This window comes from Rhipicephalus microplus, unplaced genomic scaffold (assembly GCF_043290135.1).
Source record: "Rhipicephalus microplus isolate Deutch F79 unplaced genomic scaffold, USDA_Rmic scaffold_17, whole genome shotgun sequence".
In the NCBI taxonomy this organism is placed as follows: domain Eukaryota; kingdom Metazoa; phylum Arthropoda; class Arachnida; order Ixodida; family Ixodidae; genus Rhipicephalus; species Rhipicephalus microplus.
This window is the reverse complement of record NW_027464590.1, coordinates 6,076,814-6,099,299: the sequence shown is the minus strand read 5'-3', so window position 1 is coordinate 6,099,299 and position 22,486 is coordinate 6,076,814.

Below are 22,486 nucleotides of genomic sequence, written 5' to 3'. Positions count from 1 at the left end.
TTGTGGGATTTCTAGTTGCGGAGTTTCTAGTTGCGGAGTTTCTGGTTGTGGAGTTTCTAGTTGTGGAGTTTCTTGTTGCGGAGTTTCAAGTTGTGGAGTTTTTAGTTGTGGAGTTTCTAGTGGTGGAGTTTGTAGTTGTGGAGTATCTAGTTGTGGTGTTTCAAGTTGTGGAGTTTCTAGTTGAGGAGTTTCTAGCTGTGCAGTTTCTAGTTGCGGAGTTTCTAGTTTTGGAGTTTATTGTTGTAGAATTCGTAGTTTTGGAGTATCTAGTTGTAGTGTTTCAAGTAGTGAAGTTTCTAGCTGTGGAGTTTCTAGTTGTGGAATTCGTAGTTGTGGAGTATCTAGTTGTGGTGTTTCAAGTAGTGAAGTTTCTAGCTGTGGAGTTTCTAGTTGCAGAGTTTCTAGTTGCAGATTTTCTAGTTGCGGAGTTTATTAGTTGTGGAGTTTCAAGTTGTGGAGTTTCTAGTTGTGGAGTTTCTGATTGTGAAGTTTGTAGTTGTGGTGTATCTAGTTGTGGAGTTTCAAGTTGGGGAGTTTCTAGTTGTGGATTTTGAAGTTGTAGAGTTCCTAGTTGCGGAGTGTCTGGTTGGGAGTTTCTAGTTGCGGAGTTTTCTAGTTGCGGAGTCTGTAGTTGTGGCGTTGCTAGTTGTGGAGTTTCTAGTGGTGGATTTTCTAGCTGTGGAGTTTCTAGTTGTTAAATTTGTAGTTGTGGAGTATCTAGTTGTGGGGTTGCAAGTTTTTAAGTATCTAGTTTTGGTGTTTCAAGTAGTGAAGTATTTAACTGTGGAGTTTCTAGTTGCAGATTTTCCAGTTGCGGAGTTTATTAGTTGTGGAGTGTCAAGTTGTGGAGTTTCTAGTTGTGGAGTTTCTTGTTGTGGAGTCTCTAGTTGTGGAGTTTGTAGTTGTGGAATTTCTAGTTGGGGAGTTTTTAGGTCGGAGTTTCTGGTTGTGGAGTTTCTAGTGGAGTTTCTAGTTTTTGATTCGGTAGTTGTGGAGTATCTATTTGTTGGGTTTCAAGTTGTGGAGTTTCTAGTTGTGGAATTTGTAGTAGCGGAGTTTCAAGAGTAGGAGTTTCTAGTTGGGGAGTTTCTAGAGTATCTAGTTGTGGTGTTTCAAGTTGTGGAGTTTCTAGTTGAGGAGTTTCTAGTTGTGGAGTTTCTAGTTGCGGATTTTCTAGTGTTGGAGTTTATTGTTGTGGAATTCGTAGTTTTGGAGTATCTAGTTGTAGTGTTTCAAGTAGTGAAATTTCTAGCTGTGGAGTTTCTAGTTGTGGAGTTTTCTAGTAGCGGAGTTTCTAGTTATGGAGTTTCAAGTTGTGGAGTTTCTAGTTGTGGAATTTGTAGTTGTGTAGTATCTAGTTGTGGTAATTCAAGCTTTGGAGTTTCTATCTGTGAAGTTTCTGGTTGTGGAGTTTCTAGTTGCGGAGTTTCTAGTTGTAAAGTCTCTAGTTGTGGAGTTTCTAGCTGTGGAGTTTCTGGTTGTGGAATCTCTAGTTGTGGAGTTTCTAGTTGTTTAGTTTCTTGTTGTGGTGTTTGTAGTTGTGGGGTTCGTAGTTGTGGAGCTCGTAGTTGTGAAGTTTCTAGTTGTGGAGTCTCTAGTTGTGGAGTTTGTAGCTGTGGAGTATCTAGTTGTGGTGTTTCAAAATGTGGAGTTTCTAGCTGTGGAGTTTCTAGTTGTGGATTTTCTAGTTGCGGAGTTTCTAGTTGTGAAGTCTCTAGTTGTGGAGTCTCTAGTTGTGGGATTTCTAGTTGCGGAGTTTCTAGTTGCGGAGTTTCTGGTTGTGGAGTTTCTAGTTGTGGAATCCATAGTTGTGGAGTATCAATTTGTTGAGTTTCAAGTAGTGGAGTTTCTAGTTATGGAATTTGTAGTTGTGGAGTATCTAGTTGTGGTGTTTCAAAATGTGAAGTTTCTAGCTGTGGAGTTTCTAGTTGTGGATTTTCTGGTTGCGGAGTTTCTAGTTGTGAAGTCTCTAGTTGTGGAGTCTCTAGTTGTGGGATTTCTAGTTGCGGAGTTTCTAGTTGCGGAGTTTCTGGTTGTGGAGTTTCTAGTTGTGGAGTTTCTTGTTGCGGAGTTTCAAGTTGTGGAGTTTTTAGTTGTGGAGTTTCTAGTGGTGGAGTTTGTAGTTGTGGAGTATCGAGTTGTGGTGTTTCAAGTTGTGGAGTTTCTAGTTGAGGAGTTTCTAGCTGTGCAGTTTCTAGTTGCGGAGTTTCTAGTTTTGGAGTTTATTGTTGTAGAATTCGTAGTTTTGGAGTATCTAGTTGTAGTGTTTCAAGTAGTGAAGTTTCTAGCTGTGGAGTTTCTAGTTGTGGAATTCGTAGTTGTGGAGTATCTAGTTGTGGTGTTTCAAGTAGTGAAGTTTCTAGCTGTGGAGTTTCTAGTTGCAGAGTTTCTAGTTGCAGATTTTCTAGTTGCGGAGTTTATTAGTTGTGGAGTTTCAAGTTGTGGAGTTTTTAGTTGTGGAGTTTCTGATTGTGAAGTTTGTAGTTGTGGTGTATCTAGTTGTGGAGTTTCAAGTTGGGGAGTTTCTAGTTGTGGATTTTGAAGTTGTAGAGTTCCTAGTTGCGGAGTGTCTGGTTGGGAGTTTCTAGTTGCGGAGTTTTCTAGTTGCGGAGTCTGTAGTTGTGGCGTTGCTAGTTGTGGAGTTTCTAGTGGTGGATTTTCTAGCTGTAGAGTTTCTAGTTGTGAAATTTGTAGTTGTGGAGTATCTAGTTGTGGGGTTGCAAGTTGTGAAGTATCTAGTTTTGGTGTTTCAAGTAGTGAAGTATCTAACTGTGGAGTTTCTAGTTGCAGATTTTCCAGTTGCGGAGTTTATTAGTTGTGGAGTTTGTAGTTGTGGAATTTCTAGTTGCGGAGTTTTTAGGTCGGAGTTTCTGGTTGTGGAGTTTCTAGTGGAGTTTCTAGTTTTGGATTCGGTAGTTGTGGAGTATCTATTTGTTGGGTTTCAAGTTGTAAAGTTTTTAGTTGTGGAATTTGTAGTAGCGGAGTTTCAAGTTGCGGAATTTCTAGTTGGGGAGTTTCTAGAGTATCTAGTTGTGGTGTTTCAAGTTGTGGAGTTTCTAGTTGAGGAGTTTCTAGTTGTGGAGTTTCTAGTTGCGGATTTTCTAGTGTTGGAGTTTATTGTTGTGGAATTCGTAGTTTTGGAGTATCTAGTTGTAGTGTTTCAAGTAGTGAAATTTCTAGCTGTGGAGTTTCTAGTTGTGGAGTTTTCTAGTAGCGGAGTTTCTAGTTATGGAGTTTCAAGTTGTGGAGTTTCTAGTTGTGGAATTTGTAGTTGTGTAGTATCTAGTTGTGGTAATTCAAGTTTTGGAGTTTCTATCTGTGAAGTTTCTAGTTGTGGAGTTTCTAGTTGCGGAGTTTCTAGTTGTAAAGTCTCTAGTTGTGGAGTTTCTAGCTGTGGAGTTTCTGGTTGTGGAGTCTAGTTGTGGAGTTCCTAGTTGCGGAGTCTCTAGTTGTGAATTTCTAGTTGCGAAGTCTAAAGTTGTGGAGTTTGTAGTTGTGGAGTTTCTAGTTGTGGAGTTTGTAGTTATGGGGTTCGTAGTTGTGGAATTCGTAGTTGTGGAGTTTCTAGTTGTGGAGTCTCTAGTTGTGGAGTTTGTAGTTGTGGAGTTTCTAGCTGTGAAAATTGCAGTGGCGGAGTTTCTAGTTGCGGACTTTCTAGCTGTGGAGTTTCTAGTTGCGGAGTTTATAGTTGCGGAGTTTTTAGTTGTGAGTTTCTAGTTGTGAAATTTGTAGTTGTGGAGTATCTAGTTGTGGAGTATCCAGTTGTGGTGTTTCAAGTTGTGGAGTTTCTAGTTGAGGAGTTTCTAGCTGTGCAGTTTCTAGTTGCGGAGTTTCTAGTTTTGGAGTTTATTGTTGTAGAATTCGTAGTTTTGGAGTATCTAGTTGTAGTGTTTCAAGTAGTGAAGTTTCTAGCTGTGGAGTTTCTAGTTGTGGAATTCGTAGTTGTGGAGTATCTAGTTGTGGTGTTTCAAGTAGTGAAGTTTCTAGCTGTGGAGTTTCTAGTTGCAGAGTTTCTAGTTGCAGATTTTCTAGTTGCGGAGTTTATTAGTTGTGGAGTTTCAAGTTGTGGAGTTTCTAGTTGTGGAGTTTCTGATTGTGAAGTTTGTAGTTGTGGTGTATCTAGTTGTGGAGTTTCAAGTTGGGGAGTTTCTAGTTGTGGATTTTGAAGTTGTAGAGTTCCTAGTTGCGGAGTGTCTGGTTGGGAGTTTCTAGTTGCGGAGTTTTCTAGTTGCGGAGTCTGTAGTTGTGGCGTGGCTAGTTGTGGAGTTTCTAGTGGTGGATTTTCTAGCTGTGGAGTTTCTAGTTGTTAAATTTGTAGTTGTGGAGTATCTAGTTGTGGGGTTGCAAGTTTTTAAGTATCTAGTTTTGGTGTTTCAAGTAGTGAAGTATTTAACTGTGGAGTTTCTAGTTGCAGATTTTCCAGTTGCGGAGTTTATTAGTTGTGGAGTGTCAAGTTGTGGAGTTTCTAGTTGTGGAGTTTCTTGTTGTGGAGTCTCTAGTTGTGGAGATTGTAGTTGTGGAGTTTCTAGTTGCGGAGTTTTTAGGTCGGAGTTTCTGGTTGTGGAGTTTCTAGTGGAGTTTCTAGTTTTTGATTCGGTAGTTGTGGAGTATCTATTTGTTGGGTTTCAAGTTGTGGAGTTTCTAGTTGTGGAATTTGTAGTAGCGGAGTTTCAAGAGTTGGAGTTTCTAGTTGGGGAGTTTCTAGAGTATCTAGTTGTGGTGTTTCAAGTTGTGGAGTTTCTAGTTGAGGAGTTTCTAGTTGTGGAGTTTCTAGTTGCGGATTTTCTAGTGTTGGAGTTTATTGTTGTGGAATTCGTAGTTTTGGAGTATCTAGTTGTAGTGTTTCAAGTAGTGAAATTTCTAGCTGTGGAGTTTCTAGTTGTGGAGTTTTCTAGTAGCGGAGTTTCTAGTTATGGAGTTTCAAGTTGTGGAGTTTCTAGTTGTGGAATTTGTAGTTGTGTAGTATCTAGTTGTGGTAATTCAAGTTTTGGAGTTTCTATCTGTGAAGTTTCTGGTTGTGGAGTTTCTAGTTGCGGAGTTTCTAGTTGTAAAGTCTCTAGTTGTGGAGTTTCTAGCTGTGGAGTTTCTGGTTGTGGAATCTCTAGTTGTGGAGTTTCTAGTTGTTTAGTTTCTTGTTGTGGTGTTTGTAGTTGTGGGGTTCGTAGTTGTGGAGCTCGTAGTTGTGAAGTTTCTAGTTGTGGAGTCTCTAGTTGTGGAGTTTGTAGTTGTGGAGTATCTAGTTGTGGTGTTTCAAAATGTGGAGTTTCTAGCTGTGGAGTTTCTAGTTGTGGATTTTCTAGTTGCGGAGTTTCTAGTTGTGAAGTCTCTAGTTGTGGAGTCTCTAGTTGTGGGACTTCTAGTTGCGGAGTTTCTAGTTGCGGAGTTTCTGGTTGTGGAGTTTCTAGTTGTGGAGTCCATAGTTGTGGAGTATCAATTTGTTGAGTTTCAAGTAGTGGAGTTTCTAGTTATGGAATTTGTAGTTGTGGAGTATCTAGTTGTGGTGTTTCAAAATGTGAAGTTTCTAGCTGTGGAGTTTCTAGTTGTGGATTTTCTAGTTGCGGAGTTTCTAGTTGTGAAGTCTCTAGTTGTGGAGTCTCTAGTTGTGGGATTTCTAGTTGCGGAGTTTCTAGTTGCGGAGTTTCTGGTTGTGGAGTTTCTAGTTGTGGAGTTTCTTGTTGCGGAGTTTCAAGTTGTGGAGTTTTTAGTTGTGGAGTTTCTAGTGGTGGAGTTTGTAGTTGTGGAGTATCGAGTTGTGGTGTTTCAAGTTGTGGAGTTTCTAGTTGAGGAGTTTCTAGCTGTGCAGTTTCTAGTTGCGGAGTTTCTAGTTTTGGAGTTTATTGTTGTAGAATTCGTAGTTTTGGAGTATCTAGTTGTAGTGTTTCAAGTAGTGAAGTTTCTAGCTGTGGAGTTTCTAGTTGTGGAATTCGTAGTTGTGGAGTATCTAGTTGTGGTGTTTCAAGTAGTGAAGTTTCTAGCTGTGGAGTTTCTAGTTGCAGAGTTTCTAGTTGCAGATTTTCTAGTTGCGGAGTTTATTAGTTGTGGAGTTTCAAGTTGTGGAGTTTCTAGTTGTGGAGTTTCTGATTGTGAAGTTTGTAGTTGTGGTGTATCTAGTTGTGGAGTTTCAAGTTGGGGAGTTTCTAGTTGTGGATTTTGAAGTTGTAGAGTTCCTAGTTGCGGAGTGTCTGGTTGGGAGTTTCTAGTTGCGGAGTTTTCTAGTTGCGGAGTCTGTAGTTGTGGCGTTGCTAGTTGTGGAGTTTCTAGTGGTGGATTTTCTAGCTGTGGAGTTTCTAGTTGTTAAATTTGTAGTTGTGGAGTATCTAGTTGTGGGGTTGCAAGTTTTTAAGTATCTAGTTTTGGTGTTTCAAGTAGTGAAGTATTTAACTGTGGAGTTTCTAGTTGCAGATTTTCCAGTTGCGGAGTTTATTAGTTGTGGAGTGTCAAGTTGTGGAGTTTCTAGTTGTGGAGTTTCTTGTTGTGGAGTCTCTAGTTGTGGAGTTTGTAGTTGTGGAATTTCTAGTTGCGGAGTTTTTAGGTCGGAGTTTCTGGTTGTGGAGTTTCTAGTGGAGTTTCTAGTTTTTGATTCGGTAGTTGTGGAGTATCTATTTGTTGGGTTTCAAGTTGTGGAGTTTCTAGTTGTGGAATTTGTAGTAGCGGAGTTTCAAGAGTTGGAGTTTCTAGTTGGGGAGTTTCTAGAGTATCTAGTTGTGGTGTTTCAAGTTGTGGAGTTTCTAGTTGAGGAGTTTCTAGTTGTGGAGTTTCTAGTTGCGGATTTTCTAGTGTTGGAGTTTATTGTTGTGGAATTCGTAGTTTTGGAGTATCTAGTTGTAGTGTTTCAAGTAGTGAAATTTCTAGCTGTGGAGTTTCTAGTTGTGGAGTTTTCTAGTAGCGGAGTTTCTAGTTATGGAGTTTCAAGTTGTGGAGTTTCTAGTTGTGGAATTTGTAGTTGTGTAGTATCTAGTTGTGGTAATTCAAGTTTTGGAGTTTCTATCTGTGAAGTTTCTGGTTGTGGAGTTTCTAGTTGCGGAGTTTCTAGTTGTAAAGTCTCTAGTTGTGGAGTTTCTAGCTGTGGAGTTTCTGGTTGTGGAATCTCTAGTTGTGGAGTTTCTAGTTGTTTAGTTTCTTGTTGTGGTGTTTGTAGTTGTGGGGTTCGTAGTTGTGGAGCTCGTAGTTGTGAAGTTTCTAGTTGTGGAGTCTCTAGTTGTGGAGTTTGTAGTTGTGGAGTATCTAGTTGTGGTGTTTCAAAATGTGGAGTTTCTAGCTGTGGAGTTTCTAGTTGTGGATTTTCTAGTTGCGGAGTTTCTAGTTGTGAAGTCTCTAGTTGTGGAGTCTCTAGTTGTGGGATTTCTAGTTGCGGAGTTTCTAGTGTCGGAGTTTCTGGTTGTGGAGTTTCTAGTTGTGGAATCCATAGTTGTGGAGTATCAATTTGTTGAGTTTCAAGTAGTGGAGTTTCTAGTTATGGAATTTGTAGTTGTGGAGTATCTAGTTGTGGTGTTTCAAAATGTGAAGTTTCTAGCTGTGGAGTTTCTAGTTGTGGATTTTCTAGTTGCGGAGTTTCTAGTTGTGAAGTCTCTAGTTGTGGAGTCTCTAGTTGTGGGATTTCTAGTTGCGGAGTTTCTAGTTGCGGAGTTTCTGGTTGTGGAGTTTCTAGTTGTGGAGTTTCTTGTTGCGGAGTTTCAAGTTGTGGAGTTTTTAGTTGTGGAGTTTCTAGTGGTGGAGTTTGTAGTTGTGGAGTATCGAGTTGTGGTGTTTCAAGTTGTGGAGTTTCTAGTTGAGGAGTTTCTAGCTGTGCAGTTTCTAGTTGCGGAGTTTCTAGTTTTGGAGTTTATTGTTGTAGAATTCGTAGTTTTGGAGTGTTTAGTTGTAGTGTTTCAAGTAGTGAAGTTTCTAGCTGTGGAGTTTCTAGTTGTGGAATTCGTAGTTGTGGAGTATCTAGTTGTGGTGTTTCAAGTAGTGAAGTTTCTAGCTGTGGAGTTTCTAGTTGCAGAGTTTCTAGTTGCAGATTTTCTAGTTGCGGAGTTTATTAGTTGTGGAGTTTCAAGTTGTGGAGTTTCTAGTTGTGGAGTTTCTGATTGTGAAGTTTGTAGTTGTGGTGTATCTAGTTGTGGAGTTTCAAGTTGGGGAGTTTCTAGTTGTGGATTTTGAAGTTGTAGAGTTCCTAGTTGCGGAGTGTCTGGTTGGGAGTTTCTAGTTGCGGAGTTTTCTAGTTGCGGAGTCTGTAGTTGTGGCGTTGCTAGTTGTGGAGTTTCTAGTGGTGGATTTTCTAGCTGTAGAGTTTCTAGTTGTGAAATATTTAGTTGTGGAGTATCTAGTTGTGGGGTTGCAAGTTGTGAAGTATCTAGTTTTGGTGTTTCAAGTAGTGAAGTATCTAACTGTGGAGTTTCTAGTTGCAGATTTTCCAGTTGCGGAGTTTATTAGTTGTGGAGTGTCAAGTTGTGGAGTTTCTATTTGTGGAGTTTCTTGTTGTGGAGGCTCTAGTTGTGGAGTTTGTAGTTGTGGAATTTCTAGTTGCGGAGTTTTTAGGTCGGAGTTTCTGGTTGTGGAGTTTCTAGTGGAGTTTCTAGTTTTGGATTCGGTAGTTGTGGAGTATCTATTTGTTGGGTTTCAAGTTGTAAAGTTTTTAGTTGTGGAATTTGTAGTAGCGGAGTTTCAAGTTGCGGAATTTCTAGTTGGGGAGTTTCTAGAGTATCTAGTTGTGGTGTTTCAAGTTGTGGAGTTTCTAGTTGAGGAGTTTCTAGTTGTGGAGTTTCTAGTTGCGGATTTTCTAGTGTTGGAGTTTATTGTTGTGGAATTCGTAGTTTCGGAGTATCTAGTTGTAGTGTTTCAAGTAGTGAAATTTCTAGCTGTGGAGTTTCTAGTTGTGGAGTTTTCTAGTAGCGGAGTTTCTAGTTATGGAGTTTCAAGTTGTGGAGTTTCTAGTTGTGGAATTTGTAGTTGTGTAGTATCTAGTTGTGGTAATTCAAGTTTTGGAGTTTCTATCTGTGAAGTTTCTAGTTGTGGAGTTTCTAGTTGCGGAGTTTCTAGTTGTAAAGTCTCTAGTTGTGGAGTTTCTAGCTGTGGAGTTTCTGGTTGTGGAGTCTAGTTGTGGAGTTCCTAGTTGCGGAGTCTCTAGTTGTGAATTTCTAGTTGCGAAGTCTAAAGTTGTGGAGTTTGTAGTTGTGGAGTTTCTAGTTGTGGAGTTTGTAGTTATGGGGTTCGTAGTTGTGGAATTCGTAGTTGTGGAGTTTCTAGTTGTGGAGTCTCTAGTTGTGGAGTTTGTAGTTGTGGAGTTTCTAGCTGTGAAAATTGCAGTGGCGGAGTTTCTAGTTGCGGACTTTCTAGCTGTGGAGTTTCTAGTTGCGGAGTTTAGAGTTGCGGAGTTTTTAGTTGTGAGTTTCTAGTTGTGAAATTTGTAGTTGTGGAGTATCTAGTTGTGGTGTTTCAAGTTGTGGAGTTTCTAGTTGTGGAGTTTCTCGTTGTGGAGTTTCTCGTTGTGGAGTTTCTAGTTGATGAGATTCTAGTTGCCGAGTCTCTAAATGCGAAGTCTCAAGTTGTGGAGTTTCTAGCTGTGGAGTTTCTGGTTGTGGAGTCTCTAGTTGTGGAGTTCCTAGTTGTGGAGTCTCTAGTTGTGGAGTTTGTAGTTGCGAAGTCTAAAGTTGTGGTGTTTCTAGTTGTTTAGTTTCTAGTTGTGGAGTTTGTAGTTGTGGGGTTCGTAGTTGTGGAGTTCATAGTTGTGAAGTTTCTAGTTGTGGAGTCTCTAGTTCTGGAGTTTGTAGTTGTGGAGTTTCTAGCTGTTGAGTTTCTAGTTGCGGAGTTTCTAGTTGCAGAGTTTCTAGTTGCAGAGTTTTCCAGTTGTGAAGATTGCAGTGGCGGCGTTTCTAGTTGCGGGCTGTCTAGCTGTGGAGTTTCTAGTTGCGGAGTTTATAGTTGCGGAGTTTTTAGTTGTGGAGTTTCTAGTTGTGAAATTTGTAGTTGTGGAGTATCTAGTTGTGGTGTTTCAAGTTGTGGAGTTTCTAGTTGTGGAGTTTCAAGTTGTGGAGTTTCTAGTTGTTGAGTTTCTAGTTGCCGAGTCTCTAAATGCGAAGTCTCAAGTTGTGGAGTTTCTAGCTGTGGAGTTTCTGGTTGTGGAGTCTCTAGTTGTGGAGTTCCTAGTTGTGGAGTCTCTAGTTGTGGAGTTTGTAGTTGCGAAGTCTAAAGTTGTGGAGTTTCTAGTTGTTTAGTTTCTAGTTGTGGAGTTTGTAGTTGTGGGGTTCGTAGTTGTTGAGTTCGTAGTTGTGAAGTTTCTAGTTGTGAAGTTTCTAGTTGTGGAGTCTCTAGTTGTGGAGTTTGTAGTTGTGGAGTTTCTAGCTGTGGAGTTTCTAGTTGCGGAGTTTCTAGTTGCAGAGTTTCTAGTTGCAGAGTTTTCCAGTTGTGGAGATTGTAGTGGCGGTGTTTCTAGTTGCGGAGTTTCAAGTTGTGGAGTTTACAGTTGTGGAGTATCTAGTTGTGGAGTTTCAAGTTGATGAGTTTTTAGTTGTGGATTTTGAAGTTGTAGAGTTCCTAGTTGCGGATTGTCTAGTTGTGGAGTTTCTAGCTGTGGAGTTTCTAGTTGCGGAGTTTCTAGTTGTGAAGTCTCTAGTTGTGGAGTCTCTAGTTGTGGAGTCTCTAGTTGTGGGACTTCTAGTTGCGGAGTTTCTAGTTGCGGAGTTTCTGGTTGTGGAGTTTCTAGTTGTGGAATCCATAGTTGTGGAGTATCAATTTGTTGAGTTTCAAGTAGTGGAGTTTCTAGTTATGGAATTTGTAGTTGTGGAGTATCTAGTTGTGGTGTTTCAAAATGTGAAGTTTCTAGCTGTGGAGTTTCTAGTTGTGGATTTTCTAGTTGCGGAGTTTCTAGTTGTGAAGTCTCTAGTTGTGGAGTCTCTAGTTGTGGGATTTCTAGTTGCGGAGTTTCTAGTTGCGGAGTTTCTGGTTGTGGAGTTTCTAGTTGTGGAGTTTCTTGTTGCGGAGTTTCAAGTTGTGGAGTTTTTAGTTGTGGAGTTTCTAGTGGTGGAGTTTGTAGTTGTGGAGTATCGAGTTGTGGTGTTTCAAGTTGTGGAGTTTCTAGTTGAGGAGTTTCTAGCTGTGCAGTTTCTAGTTGCGGAGTTTCTAGTTTTGGAGTTTATTGTTGTAGAATTCGTAGTTTTGGAGTATCTAGTTGTAGTGTTTCAAGTAGTGAAGTTTCTAGCTGTGGAGTTTCTAGTTGTGGAATTCGTAGTTGTGGAGTATCTAGTTGTGGTGTTTCAAGTAGTGAAGTTTCTAGCTGTGGAGTTTCTAGTTGCAGAGTTTCTAGTTGCAGATTTTCTAGTTGCGGAGTTTATTAGTTGTGGAGTTTCAAGTTGTGGAGTTTCTAGTTGTGGAGTTTCTGATTGTGAAGTTTGTAGTTGTGGTGTATCTAGTTGTGGAGTTTCAAGTTGGGGAGTTTCTAGTTGTGGATTTTGAAGTTGTAGAGTTCCTAGTTGCGGAGTGTCTGGTTGGGAGTTTCTAGTTGCGGAGTTTTCTAGTTGCGGAGTCTGTAGTTGTGGCGTTGCTAGTTGTGGAGTTTCTAGTTGTGGATTTTCTAGCTGTGGAGTTTCTAGTTGTTAAATTTGTAGTTGTGGAGTATCTAGTTGTGGGGTTGCAAGTTTTTAAGTATCTAGTTTTGGTGTTTCAAGTAGTGAAGTATTTAACTGTGGAGTTTCTAGTTGCAGATTTTCCAGTTGCGGAGTTTATTAGTTGTGGAGTGTCAAGTTGTGGAGTTTCTAGTTGTGGAGTTTCTTGTTGTGGAGTCTCTAGTTGTGGAGTTTGTAGTTGTGGAATTTCTAGTTGCGGAGTTTTTAGGTCGGAGTTTCTGGTTGTGGAGTTTCTAGTGGAGTTTCTAGTTTTTGATTCGGTAGTTGTGGAGTATCTATTTGTTGGGTTTCAAGTTGTGGAGTTTCTAGTTGTGGAATTTGTAGTAGCGGAGTTTCAAGAGTTGGAGTTTCTAGTTGGGGAGTTTCTAGAGTATCTAGTTGTGGTGTTTCAAGTTGTGGAGTTTCTAGTTGAGGAGTTTCTAGTTGTGGAGTTTCTAGTTGCGGATTTTCTAGTGTTGGAGTTTATTGTTGTGGAATTCGTAGTTTTGGAGTATCTAGTTGTAGTGTTTCAAGTAGTGAAATTTCTAGCTGTGGAGTTTCTAGTTGTGGAGTTTTCTAGTAGCGGAGTTTCTAGTTATGGAGTTTCAAGTTGTGGAGTTTCTAGTTGTGGAATTTGTAGTTGTGTAGTATCTAGTTGTGGTAATTCAAGTTTTGGAGTTTCTATCTGTGAAGTTTCTGGTTGTGGAGTTTCTAGTTGCGGAGTTTCTAGTTGTAAAGTCTCTAGTTGTGGAGTTTCTAGCTGTGGAGTTTATGGTTGTGGAATCTCTAGTTGTGGAGTTTCTAGTTGTTTAGTTTCTTGTTGTGGTGTTTGTAGTTGTGGGGTTCGTAGTTGTGGAGCTCGTAGTTGTGAAGTTTCTAGTTGTGGAGTCTCTAGTTGTGGAGTTTGTAGTTGTGGAGTATCTAGTTGTGGTGTTTCAAAATGTGGAGTTTCTAGCTGTGGAGTTTCTAGTTGTGGATTTTCTAGTTGCGGAGTTTCTAGTTGTGAAGTCTCTAGTTGTGGAGTCTCTAGTTGTGGGATTTCTAGTTGCGGAGTTTCTAGTGTCGGAGTTTCTGGTTGTGGAGTTTCTAGTTGTGGAATCCATAGTTGTGGAGTATCAATTTGTTGAGTTTCAAGTAGTGGAGTTTCTAGTTATGGAATTTGTAGTTGTGGAGTATCTAGTTGTGGTGTTTCAAAATGTGAAGTTTCTAGCTGTGGAGTTTCTAGTTGTGGATTTTCTAGTTGCGGAGTTTCTAGTTGTGAAGTCTCTAGTTGTGGAGTCTCTAGTTGTGGGATTTCTAGTTGCGGAGTTTCTAGTTGCGGAGTTTCTGGTTGTGGAGTTTCTAGTTGTGGAGTTTCTTGTTGCGGAGTTTCAAGTTGTGGAGTTTTTAGTTGTGGAGTTTCTAGTGGTGGAGTTTGTAGTTGTGGAGTATCGAGTTGTGGTGTTTCAAGTTGTGGAGTTTCTAGTTGAGGAGTTTCTAGCTGTGCAGTTTCTAGTTGCGGAGTTTCTAGTTTTGGAGTTTATTGTTGTAGAATTCGTAGTTTTGGAGTGTCTAGTTGTAGTGTTTCAAGTAGTGAAGTTTCTAGCTGTGGAGTTTCTAGTTGTGGAATTCGTAGTTGTGGAGTATCTAGTTGTGGTGTTTCAAGTAGTGAAGTTTCTAGCTGTGGAGTTTCTAGTTGCAGAGTTTCTAGTTGCAGATTTTCTAGTTGCGGAGTTTATTAGTTGTGGAGTTTCAAGTTGTGGAGTTTCTAGTTGTGGAGTTTCTGATTGTGAAGTTTGTAGTTGTGGTGTATCTAGTTGTGGAGTTTCAAGTTGGGGAGTTTCTAGTTGTGGATTTTGAAGTTGTAGAGTTCCTAGTTGCGGAGTGTCTGGTTGGGAGTTTCTAGTTGCGGAGTTTTCTAGTTGCGGAGTCTGTAGTTGTGGCGTTGCTAGTTGTGGAGTTTCTAGTGGTGGATTTTCTAGCTGTAGAGTTTCTAGTTGTGAAATTTGTAGTTGTGGAGTATCTAGTTGTGGGGTTGCAAGTTGTGAAGTATCTAGTTTTGGTGTTTCAAGTAGTGAAGTATCTAACTGTGGAGTTTCTAGTTGCAGATTTTCCAGTTGCGGAGTTTATTAGTTGTGGAGTGTCAAGTTGTGGAGTTTCTATTTGTGGAGTTTCTTGTTGTGGAGTCTCTAGTTGTGGAGTTTGTAGTTGTGGAATTTCTAGTTGCGGAGTTTTTAGGTCGGAGTTTCTGGTTGTGGAGTTTCTAGTGGAGTTTCTAGTTTTGGATTCGGTAGTTGTGGAGTATCTATTTGTTGGGTTTCAAGTTGTAAAGTTTTTAGTTGTGGAATTTGTAGTAGCGGAGTTTCAAGTTGCGGAATTTCTAGTTGGGGAGTTTCTAGAGTATCTAGTTGTGGTGTTTCAAGTTGTGGAGTTTCTAGTTGAGGAGTTTCTAGTTGTGGAGTTTCTAGTTGCGGATTTTCTAGTGTTGGAGTTTATTGTTGTGGAATTCGTAGTTTTGGAGTATCTAGTTGTAGTGTTTCAAGTAGTGAAATTTCTAGCTGTGGAGTTTCTAGTTGTGGAGTTTTCTAGTAGCGGAGTTTCTAGTTATGGAGTTTCAAGTTGTGGAGTTTCTAGTTGTGGAATTTGTAGTTGTGTAGTATCTAGTTGTGGTAATTCAAGTTTTGGAGTTTCTATCTGTGAAGTTTCTAGTTGTGGAGTTTCTAGTTGCGGAGTTTCTAGTTGTAAAGTCTCTAGTTGTGGAGTTTCTAGCTGTGGAGTTTCTGGTTGTGGAGTCTAGTTGTGGAGTTCCTAGTTGCGGAGTCTCTAGTTGTGAATTTCTAGTTGCGAAGTCTAAAGTTGTGGAGTTTGTAGTTGTGGAGTTTGTAGTTGTGGAGTTTGTAGTTATGGGGTTCGTAGTTGTGGAATTCGTAGTTGTGGAGTTTCTAGTTGTGGAGTCTCTAGTTGTGGAGTTTGTAGTTGTGGAGTTTCTAGCTGTGAAAATTGCAGTGGCGGAGTTTCTAGTTGCGGACTTTCTAGCTGTGGAGTTTCTAGTTGCGGAGTTTATAGTTGCGGAGTTTTTAGTTGTGAGTTTCTAGTTGTGAAATTTGTAGTTGTGGAGTATCTAGTTGTGGTGTTTCAAGTTGTGGAGTTTCTAGTTGTGGAGTTTCTCGTTGTGGAGTTTCTCGTTGTGGAGTTTCTAGTTGATGAGATTCTAGTTGCCGAGTCTCTAAATGCGAAGTCTCAAGTTGTGGAGTTTCTAGCTGTGGAGTTTCTGGTTGTGGAGTCTCTAGTTGTGGAGTTCCTAGTTGTGGAGTCTCTAGTTGTGGAGTTTGTAGTTGCGAAGTCTAAAGTTGTGGAGTTTCTAGTTGTTTAGTTTCTAGTTGTGGAGTTTGTAGTTGTGGGGTTCGTAGTTGTGGAGTTCATAGTTGTGAAGTTTCTAGTTGTGGAGTCTCTAGTTCTGGAGTTTGTAGTTGTGGAGTTTCTAGCTGTTGAGTTTCTAGTTGCGGAGTTTCTAGTTGCAGAGTTTCTAGTTGCAGAGTTTTCCAGTTGTGAAGATTGCAGTGGCGGAGTTTCTAGTTGCGGGCTGTCTAGCTGTGGAGTTTCTAGTTGCGGAGTTTATAGTTGCGGAGTTTTTAGTTGTGGAGTTTCTAGTTGTGAAATTTGTAGTTGTGGAGTATCTAGTTGTGGTGTTTCAAGTTGTGGAGTTTCTAGTTGTGGAGTTTCAAGTTGTGGAGTTTCTAGTTGTTGAGTTTCTAGTTGCCGAGTCTCTAAATGCGAAGTCTCAAGTTGTGGAGTTTCTAGCTGTGGAGTTTCTGGTTGTGGAGTCTCTAGTTGTGGAGTTCCTAGTTGTGGAGTCTCTAGTTGTGGAGTTTGTAGTTGCGAAGTCTAAAGTTGTGGAGTTTCTAGTTGTTTAGTTTCTAGTTGTGGAGTTTGTAGTTGTGGGGTTCGTAGTTGTTGAGTTCGTAGTTGTGAAGTTTCTAGTTGTGAAGTTTCTAGTTGTGGAGTCTCTAGTTGTGGAGTTTGTAGTTGTGGAGTTTCTAGCTGTGGAGTTTCTAGTTGCGGAGTTTCTAGTTGCAGAGTTTCTAGTTGCAGAGTTTTCCAGTTGTGGAGATTGTAGTGGCGGTGTTTCTAGTTGCGGAGTTTCAAGTTGTGGAGTTTACAGTTGTGGAGTATCTACTTGTGGAGTTTCAAGTTGATGAGTTTTTAGTTGTGGATTTTGAAGTTGTAGAGTTCCTAGTTGCGGATTGTCTAGTTGTGGAGTTTCTAGCTGTGGAGTTTCTAGTTGCGGAGTTTCTAGTTGTGAAGTCTCTAGTTGTGGAGTCTCTAGTTGTGGGATTTCTAGTTGCGGAGTTTCTATTTGCGGAGTTTCTGGTTGTGGAGTTTCTAGTTGTGAAGTTTAGATTTATGGAGTCTCTAGTTGTGGAGTTTCTAGTTGCGGAATTTCTAGTTGTGGAGCTTCTAGTTGTGGAATTTCTAGTTGTGGAGTATCTAGTTGTGGTGTTTCAAGTTGTGGAGTTTCTAGTTGAGGAGTTTCTAGTTGCGGAGTTTCTAGTTGTGGAGTTTCTAGTTGTAGAATTCGTAGTTTTGGAGTATCTCGTTGTGGTGTTTGAAGTAGTGAAGTTTCTAGCTGTGGAGTTTCTAGTTGCGCAGTTACTAGTTGCAGAGTTTCTAGTTGCGGAGTTTTCTAGTAGTGATGTTTCTAGTTATGGAGTTTCTAGTTGTGGAGTCCGTAGTTGTGGAGTATCTACTTGTTGGGTTTCAAGTTGTGGAGTTTCAAGTTGCGGATTGTCTAGTTGCGGAGTTTATAGTTGCGGAGTCTGTAGTTGTGGAGTTTCTAGTTGTGGAATTTCTAGCTGTGGATTTTCTAACTGTGGAGTTTCTAGTTGCGGAGTTTTTAGTTGCGGAGTTTCTGGTTATGGAGTTTCTAGTGTTAGAGTTTCTAAATGTGGAGTCCATAGTTGTGGAGAATCTATTTGTTGAGTTTCAAGTTGTGGAGTTTTTAGTTATGGAATTTGTAGTTGTGGAGTATCTATTTGTTGAGCTTCAAGTTGTGGAGTTTCTAGTTATGGAATTTGTAGTTGTGGAGTATCTAGTTGTGGTGTTTCAAAATGTGGAGTTTCTAGCTGTGGAGTCTCTAGTTGTGGGATTTCTAGTTGCGGAGTTTCTAGTTGCGGAGTTTCTGGTTGTCGAGTTTCTAGGTGTGGAGTTTCTAGTTGAGGAGTCTGTAGTTGTGGAGTTTCTAGTTGTGGAGTTCCTAGTTATGGAGTCTCAAGTTGTGGAGTTTCTAGTTGCGGAGTTTATTAGTTGTGGAGTTTCTAGTGGCGGAGTTTCTAGTTGTGGAGTTTGTAGTTGTGGAGTATCTAGTTGTGGTGTTTCAAGTTGGGGAGTTTCTAGTTGTGGATTTTGAAGTTGTAGAGTTCCTAGTATCGGAGTGTCTAGTTGGGAGTTTCTTGTTGCGGAGTTTTCTAGTTGCGGAGTCTGTAGTTGTGGAGTTGCTAGTTGCGGAGTTTCTAGTGGTGGATTTACTAGCTGTGGAGTTTCTAGTTGCGGAGTTTCTAGTTGCTTAGTTTCTAGTTGCAGACTTTCTAGCTGTGGAGTTTCTAGTTATGAAATTTGTTTTTGTGGAGTATCTAGTTGTGGTGTTTCAAGTTGTGGAGTTTCTAGTTGTGGAGTTTCTCGTTGTGGAGTTTCTAGTTGTTGTGTTTCTAGTTGCCGAGTCTCTACATACGAAGTCTCAAGCTGCGGAATTTCTAGCTGTGGAGTTTCTGGTTGTGGAGTCTCTAGTTGTGGAGTTCCTAGTTGTGGAGTCTCTAGTTGTGGAGTTTCTAGTTGCGAAGTCTAAAGTTGTTGAGTTTCTAGTTGTGGAATTTCTAGTTGAGTTTTCCAGTTGTGGAGATTGTAGTGGCGGAATTTCTAGTTGCGGAGTTTCAAGTTGTGGAGTTTCTAGTTGTGGAGTTTGTAGTTGTGGAGTATCTAGAGTTGGAGTTTCAAGTTGTGAAGTTTTTAGTTGTGGATTTTGAAGTTGTAGAGTTCCTAGTTGCGGATTGTCTAGTTGTGGAGTTTATAGTTGCGGAGTCTGTAGTTGTGGAGTTTCTAGTTGTGGAATTTCTAGCTGTGGATTTTCTAGCTGTGGAGTTTCTAGTTGCGGAGTTTTTAGTTGCGGAGTTTCTGGTTGTGGAGTTTCTAGTGTTAGAGTTTCTAGTTGTGGAGTCCATAGTTGTGGAGTATCTATTTGTTGAGTTTCAAGTTGTGGAGTTTCTAGTTATGGAATTTGTAGTTGTGGAGTATCTAGTTGTGGTGTTTCAAAATGTGGAGTTTCTAGCTGTGGAGTTTCTAGTTGTGGATTTTCTAGTTGCGGAGTTTCTAGTTGTGAAGTCTCTAGTTGTGGAGTCTCTAGTTGTGGGATTTCTAGTTGCGGAGTTTCTAGTTGCGGAGTTTCTGGTTGTGGAGTTTCTAGTTGTGGAGTTTCTAGTTGCGGAGTTTCAAGTTGTGGGGTTTTTAGTTGTGGAGTTTCTAGTTGTGGAGTTTGTAGTTGTGGAGTATCTAGATGTGGTGTTTCAGGTTGTGGAGTTTCTAATTGAGGAGTTTCTAGTTGTGGAGTTTCTAGTGGCGGAGTTTCTAGTTTTGGAGTTTATTGTTGTAGAATTCGTAGTTTTGGAGTATCTAGTTGTGGTGTTTCAAGTAGTGAAGTTTCTAGCTGTGGAGTTTCTAGTTGCAGAGTTTCTAGTTGCGGAGTTTATTAGTTGTGGAGTTTCAAGTTGTGGAGTTTCTAGTTGAGGAGTTTCTAGTTGTGGAGTTTGTAGTTGTGGAGTATCTAGTTGCGGAGTTTTAAGTTGGGGAGTTTCTAGTTGCGGATTTTGAAGTTGTAGAGTTCCTAGTTGCGGAGTGTCTGGTTGGGAGTTTCTAGTTCCGGAGTTTTCTAGTTGCGGAGTCTGTAGTTGTTGTGTTGCTAGTTGTAGAGTTTCTAGTGGTGGACTTTCTAGCTGTGGAGTTTCTAGTTGCGGAGTTTCTAGTTGCAGAGTTTCTAGTTGCGGACTTTCTAGCTGTGGAGTTTTTAGTTGCGGAGATTTAGTTGTGGAGTTTCTAGTTGTGAAATTTGTAGTTGTGGAGTATCTAGTTGTGGGGTTGCAAGTTGTGGAGTTTCTAGTTGTGGAGTTTCTAGTTGTGGGATTTCTTGTTGCGGAGTTTCTGGTTGTGGAGTTTCTAGTTGTGGAGTTTCTAGTTGTGGAGTCTGTAGTTGTAGAGTCTGTAGTTGTGGAGTTTCTAGTGGTAGATTTTCTAGCTGTGCAGTTTCTAGTTGTGGAGTTTCTAGTTGCAGAGATTCTAGTTGTGGACTTTCTAGTTGCAGAGTTTTCCAGTTGTGAAGATTGCAGTGGCGCAGTTTCTAGTTGCGGACTTTCTAGCTGTGGAGTTTCTAGTTGCGGAGTTTCTAGTTGCGGAATTTTTAGTTGTGGAGTTTCTAGTTGTGAAATTTGTAGTTGTGGAGTATCTAGTTGTGGTGTTTCAAGTTGTGGAGTTTCTAGTTGTGGAGTTTCTAGTTGTGGAGTTTCTAGTTGTTGAGTTTCTAGTTGCCGAATCTCTAAATGCGAAGTCTCAAGTTGTGGAGTTTCTAGCTGTGGAGTTTCTAGTTGTGGAGTCTCTAGTTGCGGAATTTGTAGTTGTGGAGTTTCTAGCTGTGGAGTTTGTAGTTGCGGAGTTTCTAGTTGCAGAGTTACTAGTTGCAGAGTTTTTCAGTTGTGAAGATTGCAGTGGCACAGTTTCTAGTTGCGGACTTTCTAGCTGTGGAGTTTCTAGTTGCGGAGTTTCTAGTTGCGGAGTTTTTAGTTGTGAAATTTGTAGTTGTGGAGTATCTAGTTGTGGTGTTTCAAGTTGTGGAGTTTCTAGTTGTTGAGTTTCTAGTTGCCGAATCTCTAAATGCGAAGTCTCAAGTTCTGGAGTTTCTAGCTTTGGAGTTTCTGGTTGTGGAATCTCTAGTTGTGGAGTTTCTAATTGTGGAGTCTCTAGTTGTGGAGTTTGTAGTTGCGAAGTCTAAAGTTGTGGAGTTTCTAGTTGTTTAGTTTCTAGTTGTGGAGTTTGTAGTTGTGGGGTTCGTAGTTGTGGAGCTCGTAGTAGTGAAGTTTCTAGTTGTGGAGTCTCTAGTTGTGGAGTTTGTAGTTCTGGAGTTTCTAGCTGTGGAGTTTCAAGTTGCGGAGTTTCTAGTTGTGGAGTTTCTAGTTGCAGAGTTTCTAGTTGCGGACTTCCTAGCTGTGGAGTTTCTTGTTGTGGAGTCTCTAGCTGTGGAGTTTGTAGTTGTGGAGTTTCTAGTTGCGGAATTTTTAGGTCGGAGTTTCTGAATGTGGAGTTTCTAGTGTCGGAGTTTCTAGTTTTGGAGTCCGTAGTTGTGGAGTATCTATTTGTTGGGTTTCAAGTTGTGGAGTTTCTAGTTGTGGAATTTGTAGTGGCGGAGTTTCAAGTTGTGGAGTTTCTAGTTGTGAAGTTTCTAGAGTATCTAGTTGTGGTGTTTCAAGTTGTGGAGTTTCTAGTTGCGGAGTTTCTAGTGTTGGAGTTTATTGTTGTGGATTTCGTAGTTTTGGAGTATCTAGTTGTAGTGTTTCAAGTAGTGAAGTTTCTAGCTGTGGAGTTTCTAGTTGTGGAGTTTTCTAGTAGTGGAGTTTCAAGTTGTGGAGTTTCTAGTTGTGGAATTTGTAGTTTTGTAGTATCTAGTTGTGGTAATTTAAGTTTTGGAGTTTCTAGCTGTGGAGTTTCTAGTTGTGGAGTTTCTAGTTGCGGAGTTTCTAGTTGTAAAGTCTCTAGTTGTGGAGTTCCTAGTTGGGGAGTCTCTAGTTGTGGATTTCTAGTTGCGAAGTCTAAAGTTGTGGAGTTTCTAGTTGTGGAGTTTCTAGTTGTAGAGTTTGTAGTTTTGGGGTTCGTAGTTGTGGAGTTCGTAGTTGTGGAGTTTCTAGTTGTGGAGTCTCTAGTTGTGGAGTTTGAAGTTGTGGAGTTTCTAGCTGTAGAGTTTGTAGTTGCGGAGTTTCTAGTTGCTGAGTTTCTAGTTGTAGAGTTTTCCAGTTGTGAAGATTGCAGTGGCGGAGTTTCTAGTTGCGGACGTTCTAGCTGTGGAGTTTCTAGTTGCGGAGTTTCTAGTTGCGGAGTTTTTAGTTGTGGAGTTTCTAGTTGTGAAATTTGTAGTTGTGGAGTATCTAGTTGTGGTGTTTCAAGTTATGGAGTTTCTAGTTGTGGAGTACTAGTTGTTGAGTTTCTAGTTGCCGAGTCTCTAAATGCGAAGTCTCAAGTTGTGGAGTTTCTAGCTGTGGAGTTTCTGGTTGTGGAATCTCTAGTTGTGGAGTTTCTAGTTGTTTAGTTTCTTGTTGTGGTGTTTGTAGTTGTGGGGTTCGTAGTTGTGGAGCTCGTAGTTGTGAAGTTTCTAGTTGTGGAGTCTCTAGTTGTGGAGTTTGTAGTTGTGGAGTATCTAGTTGTGGTGTTTCAAAATGTGGAGTTTCTAGCTGTGGAGTTTCTAGTTGTGGATTTTCTAGTTGCGGAGTTTCTAGTTGTGAAGTCTCTAGTTGTGGAGTCTCTAGTTGTGGGATTTCTAGTTGCGGAGTTTCTAGTTGCGGAGTTTCTGGTTGTGGAGTTTCTAGTTGTGGAATCCATAGTTGTGGAGTATCAATTTGTTGAGTTTCAAGTTGTGGAGTTTCTAGTTATGGAATTTGTAGTTGTGGAGTATCTAGTTGTGGTGTTTCAAAATGTGGAGTTTCTAGCTGTGGAGTTTCTAGTTGTGGATTTTCTAGTTGCGGAGTTTCTAGTTGAGAAGTCTCTAGTTGTGGAGTCTCTAGTTGTGGGATTTCTAGTTGCGGAGTTTCTAGTTGCGGAGTTTCTGGTTGTGGAGTTTCTAGTTGTGGAGTTTCTTGTTGCGGAGTTTCAAGTTGTGGAGTTTTTAGTTGTGGAGTTTCTAGTGGTGGAGTTTGTAGTTGTGGAGTATCTAGTTGTGGTGTTTCAAGTTGTGGAGTTTCTAGTTGAGGAGTTTCTAGCTGTGCAGTTTCTAGTTGCGGAGTTTCTAGTTTTGGAGTTTATTGTTGTAGAATTCGTAGTTTTGGAGTATCTAGTTGTAGTGTTTCAAGTAGTGAAGTTTCTAGCTGTGGAGTTTCTAGTTGTGGAATTCGTAGTTGTGGAGTATCTAGTTGTGGTGTTTCAAGTAGTGAAGTTTCTAGCTGTGGAGTTTCTAGTTGCAGAGTTTCTAGTTGCAGATTTTCTAGTTGCGGAGTTTATTAGTTGTGGAGTTTCAAGTTGTGGAGTTTCTAGTTGTGGAGTTTCTGATTGTGAAGTTTGTAGTTGTGGTGTATCTAGTTGTGGAGTTTTAAGTTGGGGAGTTTCTAGTTGTGGATTTTGAAGTTGTAGAGTTCCTAGTTGCGGAGTGTCTGGTTGGGAGTTTCTAGTTGCGGAGTTTTCTAGTTGCGGAGTCTGTAGTTGTGGCGTTGCTAGTTGTGGAGTTTCTAGTGGTGGATTTTCTAGCTGTGGAGTTTCTAGTTGTTAAATTTGTAGTTGTGGAGTATCTAGTTGTGGGGTTGCAAGTTGTGAAGTATCTAGTTTTGGTGTTTCAAGTAGTGAAGTATCTAACTGTGGAGTTTCTAGTTGCAGATTTTCCAGTTGCGGAGTTTATTAGTTGTGGAGTGTCAAGTTGTGGAGTTTCTAGTTGTGGAGTTTCTTGTTGTGGAGTCTCTAGTTGTGGAGTTTGTAGTTGTGGAATTTCTAGTTGCGGAGTTTTTAGGTCGGAGTTTCTGGTTGTGGAGTTTCTAGTGGAGTTTCTAGTTTTGGATTCGGTAGTTGTGGAGTATCTATTTGTTGGGTTTCAAGTTGTGGAGTTTCTAGTTGTGGAATTTGTAGTAGCGGAGTTTCAAGAGTTGGAGTTTCTAGTTGGGGAGTTTCTAGAGTATCTAGTTGTGGTGTTT